The 8,475-nt window shown below is 39.1% G+C and overlaps 1 protein-coding gene and 1 pseudogene across 1 annotated transcript in view; both read right to left on the bottom strand.

Annotated features, from left to right (window-relative positions):
* Positions 1-203, bottom strand: part of ADD3 (adducin 3) — a 121,144-nt gene extending 120,941 nt beyond the window's left edge. The window contains exon 1 of the mRNA XM_077762439.1: positions 129-203. The gene's annotated coding sequence lies outside the window, so the exon portion shown is untranslated. The remainder of the gene's footprint in view (positions 1-128) is intronic.
* A 5,075-nt stretch (positions 204-5,278) lies between these two features.
* Positions 5,279-5,464, bottom strand: LOC144230229 (mitochondrial import receptor subunit TOM7 homolog pseudogene; annotated as a pseudogene).
* Positions 5,465-8,475: the final 3,011 nt, after the last annotated feature.

An 8,475-nucleotide genomic window follows, 5' to 3' on the forward strand; every position in this document is an offset into this window, starting at 1 on the left:
CCCCCCCCCCCCCCCCAAAGGAAGACAAATTAACATAATCCATTTCAAGCATGTCTGATGAGCAATCTTTTCCAGGATCATTCCCTTTCCCACAGTTTCTGGACAAAATGGATAAAAGATCGGCTCACCCGCTGAAGATGCAAGGCTTTCTTGCGTCCAGGGTAGTTGACGTGTGTGTCTTCTGTTGTGTAGGTGTGGATTCTGCAGTGCTGCACAGAAACCCGCTGCAGCCACAGAGCTGCGGCGGCGGCGGCGGCGGCGGCGGCGGCAGCGGCGGCGGCTGCAGCGGCAGCAGCTTCTCCCAATGCTGAGTAGTAAAGTGTGTGACTTAGTAGAGACTCCCTAGTTACCATTAGGCGCTTACTTACAAAAGAGGAGGCGGAATCTTTCTTAAAGGAATGGGTTTTGTTTCTCCTCTCTACTATTGCTTCATAAGAAGCAGAAACAGGGACTTTTTGGGACTGAGTAAAGCAGTACAGCTGTGGGAGGTCAAGGTTAAAATTAACTGGACTGATTTAGTATGAATCAATGAATTGCTGGAGGCATATATTAGCTTTAAAGAGCCCTACTAACTTCAAACATCGGGGTCCATGGCAAAAATAAAATGGTGTGCCTGGAAACTGGTTAGTATTTTGTGCTAATATTTAATTTCCAAGCATTGCACTAAAATGATAACCAAATAAAAGGAAGTTATTACCACTTAATACAAGAATGCAAAAAGAATAATAAAATAGAACTCATTTTGGTGACTCGAAGCAATCGAGTCAAGCCTTCTAACATAAGGATACCTGGAATTTCAGTGAATGTTGGTATTAGAAAACATATTATTGACAGATTTCAGTGTGTGTTCATGTTATAAAAAAATCACAGTATTATTTATAGAAAAATTGAAAAATATATCTAAAATAATTCTGGACAATAATAGAGTACTATTATTTCAGGGACAATTCAAAAGTCAGCAAAATTAAGAAACCCATAGGTAGGTTAACTTACTTTAAATGCATGTGAATCTACTATTTAGACAATTAAAATATGATGTGCCCATACAGGATGAACTTGACAGTCTACATTATAACTTTACATTTTATTCAATGATTAATATGCCTTGATTTAAGCATGGGACAGCTGTGATTAATTTCTTCATAAGTAAATGTAGAGGTGTGGGTCACAATATGAATAGAGAAAAATATGGAAATTATTTTGCAATTGATTTTCTTTTCAGGGCCTTTGCTGAGTGCATATGTCATCTTGAGCTAATAAGTAATCTTATTTGGTCCTAGTTCCCTATTTTGTAAAATGAGGAAGTTGGATTAAAAATTTCCTTTAGCATTCCAAAATACAATGATTTTATGACACTTGACATTTATATGCTTATATTTTTTTGTTAATTTAATGCAAGTACGTCTCATTCTAAATTACCTTTCATGAAAACCTGGATTAAAAACAAATCATTATTTTAAATGTATAACCAGAACTTGTTACTCACTGCCATTTTGGGAATTATTTTGCAAATCAAATAATCATTACTATAAAATGAATAAGCCTAAAATTATCTGACTTATGATTTTGTATCTAACTATGACCAATTTTCCTGAAACAGGACCTTACTGATATTGATATTGATATTGATATTGCTAATGATATTGAGTGGAGTATATGATGTTTGTTTAATAGTAATGAAAACATTTAAAAACTGAGCATCACTGGATGGGAGAGTTGGAACAGAGTTTACAGCTCATGGACTCCAGTTTGTAATTGTATAAATGGAAAAAATGGAAACCCAGCGAAGCAAAATGGGGACAGAGCTGGGATTTACTCTGAGTCTCCATTCTTCACACACACACACACACACACACACAAGGCAAATAAATAGCACATGTGAACACGCACACACTTTCACATACCCACATGGGGAGCTGAGCAGGACCTGTCACAACAAAAATCAGTAGTCTGACTCAGTGACACTATCTGTGTACATTTAGTATAAACTAAGGAATATCAAACAAGTACTTACAATGTGTGTAAATATTAGCACAAATTTTGTCTTTGGATTTACACTAGAAAGTGAAGAAATTTGTCCAGGAAAATGATTTTTTTAAAAAGTGACTTTCGGGGCGCCTGCATGGCCTAACCAGTTAGGCAGTTGGGCCTCCAACTTTGACTCAGGTTATGATCTCAGGGCTCATGAGTTCAAGCCCCACATCGGGCTCTATGCTGACAGCTCAGAACCTGGAGCCTGATTGGGATTTATCTTTCTCTGTCCCTCCCCTGCTCTCATTCTGTCTCCCTCTCTCAAAAATAAACATAAAAATAAATAAATAAATAAATAAAGTGACTGCCAAAGAAACAACACTCATTAGCCAACTCTTGCTTATCTTCTGCTCAAATGACAGGGCCTTCAATTCTGTTGGTTGTTTCCTTGCACCCACTGGTACCTCTGTTCCCTTTTGTCTACAACCTTAAGCATGTCTGCCAGGAGAAAAAGTTTGTTTAGGAGCCAGGCAGGGGAAAGTATTATAGACTTAATTCTGGCCTTCAGAGATGCTTTTTGGAAGTCACTTTTTGTGCTAGATACTAACATTTCCCCTTAAATCCTGATCTGGTGTTCCTGATGAAGAACGTGGCACTAACCTAAGCCTACTCTCCCTAGTTTCAAGGGGTCATTATACTTAAAGTCTGCGTTATATTAGATGACATAGCAAACTTGGTGTTATGTGTATCTGGCAGGACAATTTATCACCTTGATTTAAAAAAAGAATGCTTCCAACAGGGAGAGAACTGAAGGAAATTAGTTGCCCAATTTCTTCATCTGTTTTCGTTTATCTTGCTCTTCTGCAAGGAAGGCATTTCATTTCATCTACCAAGTGGTAATAGACAATGAATAAAATGGCAATTATCTGCATAATTCACCCCCCCAACTAAATACATTTCTTTGTATCATCCCCAAAGTGCTGAGTACAGTCTCTTATATAAAGGCACTTAATAGATACTTTAAAAAATGAATACACGAATTAATGAATGAATAGCCCCCCAAATATCCAGAAACTGATGACAAAGTGTTTTTGTTTGTTTGTAATTTGCATCGTCTGAAACAACTGACTCTATTCTCTACCTCCCTTTTCTAACACAGTCATGATCTAAGAGAAACAATCTCCTTTCTGTAGAGCTCTTTAGGCATGCCTGATTTGTATTCTCCAATTAAATTGTAGCTGCAAATCTCCACATGAACTCTGGGTAGACCGAGCAGTAGCCAAGACACTTTCTGCCAAGAAAACACAGGCTTAAGTTTCAAAATTCCAGTGCTCCAATTCTAGTTGTGACACCAACTGGTTATGTGACCTCAAAGAAGTTTCTTGACATGCTTATGCCTCAATCTAGCCCATCTCTTAGGTGGTGGTGGTGGTGGCAAGATTATACCTGCTATACCTACTTCACAGGGTTGTTGTGAAGTTCAAATGAAATAATAAATGTAAAAATGCTTTGAAGTTTTCAAAGGACTATGTAAATATAAGGTATTATTATAGGCAGATGTATTTAAAATCAATTACCTGGTTCGAGGGACTTTAGCCTAAACAACCTGTTTTACTACTTATTGTTTCAGAAAGCAAACAGGTTTATCTCTCCCTGCGTGTGCATGTGTGCAGCAACTCACCCTGCTGCTTCCAATTTAACAGCTTTGAGGCTCTGAGGCTTTCCCCTGGACTAGAGAAAAGGCATCTGCAGTTGAATATGAAGCGCTAAGAATTTATCATGGAGACTGCTCCCCCATTCCTTCTCCGAAATTTACCTTTTTAAAAAAAAAAGCTCTCAGAAAAGTAAACTCAGTGAAGCACAACAGCCTTTCCATACTACGTATTGTCATGTACCTAATCAAAGGGGTTAGAGGAGCAATTCATTTGAAACTCTGCCATCCTATGTACGTTTTGAGCACCCTTTTACGCCGGGCCTATCTAGAAAGTACTTGGGGAACAGAGATGGAAGAACTGACTGGAAACTCATGCTAATGAGCTTTTCATTAACTAAGGAGACATAATCAGGACAATACTCAAAGATTCATCAAATATTTTATCAGTACTATGGTACCTATATGGTTTATTTTAAACGAATTATCTCAGTTAAATACCCAACAGATCCTTATACGACTGTTTAAGTAATCAGGTCTGATACATTTTCGTAACATTAATGAAATATCATCCTTAGTGATCTCCTCCTCTTTTTTAAAAAAGGTACTTATCCTCATTTATTCATTTACCATTTGGTGAGACTTTTAAAGTCATCATAGCGGGGCGCCTGGGTGGCTTAGTCGGGTAAGCGTCCGACTCTCGCTTAGGTCATGATCTCGCGGTTCGTGGGTTCGAGCCCCGCGTCAGGCTCTGTGCTGACTGCCAGCTCAGAGCCTGGAGCCTGTTTCAGCCTGTGACTCCCTCTCTCTCTGACCCTCCCCTGCTCACGCTGTCTCTCTCTCTCTCTCCTAGAAATAAATAAAACATTTAAAAAAATAAAAAAAATAAAGTCATCATAGCTAAATAAATAACTGCCAATAAATGAGCAACTCAGAAGCAAACAACCACTATAAAAAAGATACTCTGAATGAGAAGTACACTTGCAGGTAGGACATAAAAACTCAGACAAAATTAAAAAAACTTACACAAAATCAATTTAAGTTATCAGTTTCTGTGTAGAGAAACTGTAAAATGAATACGAAGTACGCAAGTGCTGTGTGAAGTCTAAAATACATCAGTTTACCTTTACATGTCATCATATGGTCATAGACCTCAAGATATCAGCTGCTAATCTTTAATATATATGTCCAAATCACCTGATTTAGGGGCACTTAGGTACCTCAGTTGGTTAAACATCAATTCTTGGTTTTGGCTCAGGTCATGATCTCAGGTCATGATCAAGGCCCACATTGGGCTCTGTGCTGACAGTGTGGAACTTGCTTGGGATGCTCCCTCTCTCTCCCCTCTCTCTGCCCCTCCTGCACCCTCTCTCTCTTTTGCTTTCAAAATAAGTAAACTTAAAAAAAATAAAAATAAAGAATAAAAACAGGTGTTCTAATCCCTATGGCACTATTTCTTTTCTTTTTTTTTTTAAACATTATTGAAAACATTTGTTTAGATATAGTCTATGATAAATAAGTCAGTAGAGGTTCCACTCTGCCACCAATTCATCTGGCATCCTGTGCCATTCAGCTGATGAATGTCTGAACAATGTCCCATCCCTCATCCTGGCCAGAGTGCACACCTTCCGTGTTGTTCCAATCCACTGATTGCTTCCAAATCCAGATGACCTTTATCGCCAAAATAAGCTCAAAACACTTGGCTCAGGCATTCCTGGATCTGCACCCCTCTTGAATCCCAGGTAAATCACGAGAGGAATAAAGCCCCAGCAGATGGCAAACTGGCTCCCCTGTAAAGTGCCGCTGCAGCCTCTGCTTGTCCTCTTCGCTCAGCTTTACCATGGTGACAGCCGGAGCAGCAAAACCCCTAGGGCACTATTTCTACAATGTGATCAGTAACTACTTGCCACAGAAATACCTGGGGCTATTTCCTAAAATACTGATTCTTGGGTCCTATCCTTGAATTAGAATCTTTTAGGGTGAGCCCTGGGTTGAGGGTTTTTTAAAGCAGCTTAAGGGATTCTTAAATCCCAAAATTTGGGCACTGCTATTCTTTAGGGACAATGCAACATGAGTAGATTCTCAGAGTCACAATGAGTGAAATGGATGTGCGTCCCTTTTCATTATAAGAAAGGCGTTCAGAGGAGGACTGACCCTGGATTCACTCTTTCTAAGGCATAACTTGGACAAGATACTAAACTTTCTGAGTCCCAGCGTCCTCATCTGTAAGATAATACCCATTTGACCGTGTTATTGTGAGGATTAAATAACATATGGGGAACTTCTGCTCTAATACCTGACATATAATGGAACCTAAGTGTGTGTTCATTCCCTGTCTCCTTGTTCAAAGATGAGTTTAAAGGTGTGTTCTTCTTGTCCAGTCCTTAGTATGCTTGGTAGAGGAATATGAACTACTTGTTTAATGAACGCATTATATGCATTATTTTATTTCATATCTACAATAATTCCTAAGGGTAGGTACTATTATTATTTTTATTTTACAGATGAAAGAACTGAGGCTTAAGGAGGGTAAGTAACTTGTCCAGGATCTCAAAGGAAAGCATTAGTGGTGCTGCGGTTCAAACAGAGGCTTTCTGACTCCAGAGCCTACCTATTCATTATGGTGTATGTTTTGTATATTCTCTAAGTGCTTAGATAAAGCTTATGAGCCAGTCTCTTGGAAGGAATAAGCAACTGCAAAAGTGGACTTCATAAGCATGCCAGAAATACATTCATCAATAATGAATGTCATCATTTCCTTATTTTAACCATTGGCTGTAACAGATTATGGCATGTAGTAGGTGTTCAAAGTATTTATTGAATGAATGGAAGGCAGAATTTTCACCAGCAACTTTTGAAGCAGCTGGCATATCTAAACCCAAGTTTTAAATTAAAAAAATTTTTTTTGTATGTTTATTTATTTTTGAGAGGAGGGAGACAGAGTGTGAGCGGGAGAAGGACAGAGAGAGGGTAACACAGAATCTGAAGCAGGTTCCTGTGCTGACAGCTCAGAGCCCAATGTGGGGCTTGAACTCATGAATTGCAAGATCATGACCTGAGCCAAAGTCAGATGCTCAACTGACTGAACCCCCCCCCCAGGAGCCCCAACCCCAAGTTTTAAACTGCAAGCCAAACTGGTCTATTTTCCAGATCAGCTTATGTTCTGGCATAAAGCAAATCACTAAATTTCAGAGCTACAGATCATCATATCATTTGCAACAAATAATTCCTGAGCACATGTTGTGAACTATGCACTAGTCTGGCCCTCGGAAGATTTTTTTAAAAACCCAAAAACCTTAAGAAATAGCCTATTCCCTAAACATCTAATTGGGAAATAAAATACAAGTGTATGAAGCAACTAGATTGCAAAATCATCTGGGATAATAGATGTATGAGATAATAAATGTGAAGATATGAGATATGAGATAATAAACGTGAAGCTCCTAGAAAAAGGTAAATACTCAGTAAGTATCTGTCTTATTGTCAATAACATTGCTTTCATTTTAATAATTAAGACACAATTATAGTTTTATTATCAATAGGAAGAAATAAAATTTGCTATGCTATCATTTAATGAGTGATTACGTGCCAAGCATTGTGCTTGGCATTTTATGTTTGTTATATTTGATCATTTTATCAATCTTGCTAAATCAGTATTATAATTCTATTTTTCAAATAAAGAAACGAAGCCTCAGGGGGGTCGGACAACTTGCCCAAGCCACATATTTGGTAAGTATACCAGATTCAGGGTAAATAGTAGATACAAAGAGTCCCAAAGGAATCAGGGGAGAGGGAGGTCATTTTTTGCTGGAGAGAGGAGGGAAGACATCTCCGAGTAGGAAGAAGGGCAGGACTGTGACGGGGAAAGATGGAAGAGCACAGTCTTTGAGGATCGACGTGGCAGGAGCAGAAGTGTGTATGTGAGTTTTCTGAGTCAAGGCCATGCTCACAGTGAATGCATGACCTAAGTCTCTTCACTAAATAAGGACAGGAAAGTATGAGGTATGTTGGTAGAACAGCAAGTAAACCTGTTTGTCTGGAATGAAGAGTTTGAGTAGGGCAAAGTTAGAATTTATGTAGTCCCCAAACCCATAACCCTCAAAACCCAGCCTTCATTTGTTGACAGCCTGTTTTAGTAGTCCAACTTCGAGTTACTTTCCATTAATTCACCCACTTATTTTCATTCATTGAAACAACAGTATTTATCACACTCTTACTATGTGCTAGCTTCTATTCTGAGTGCTAGCGATAGCACAGTAAATAAAACAGACAAAAATCCTTGCACTCATGAACTTTTTTTTTAATGTTTTATTTACTTCTGAGAGAGAGAGACAGCATGAGCAGGGGAGGGTCAGAGAGAGAGTGAGACACAGAATCTGAAACAGGCTCCAGGCTCTGAGCTGGCAGTCAGCACAGAGCCCGACGCAGGGCTCGAACCCAGGAACCGTGAGATCATGACCTGAGCCCGAAGTCATCCGCCCAACCGACTGAGCCACCCAGGCGCCCCTGCACTCATGAACTTTTATTGCACTGGGAAAACACAGATGTTAACTGATAAATAAGGTTATTTTCAGATGGTGAGGGCTATGAAGAAAATAAAACAGACTATTGAAAATGACTGGGGTGGGGCGGTTGGGTGTCCAGTTGGTTAGGCGTTCAGCTCTTAATTTTGGCTCAGGTCATGATTTCACGGTTCATAGATTTGAGCAGCACATTGAGCTCTGCACTAACAGCATAGAGCCTGCTCGGATTCTCTCCCTCCTTCTCTCTCTTTCCCTCCCCCACTCACACTATCTCTGTCTCTCTCAAAAATAAATAAATAAACTTAAACAAATAAACAAAAAAGAAAATGA

This window comes from Crocuta crocuta, unplaced genomic scaffold (assembly GCF_008692635.1).
Source record: "Crocuta crocuta isolate KB4526 unplaced genomic scaffold, BGI_CrCroc_1.0 scaffold328, whole genome shotgun sequence".
NCBI lineage: Eukaryota > Metazoa > Chordata > Mammalia > Carnivora > Hyaenidae > Crocuta > Crocuta crocuta.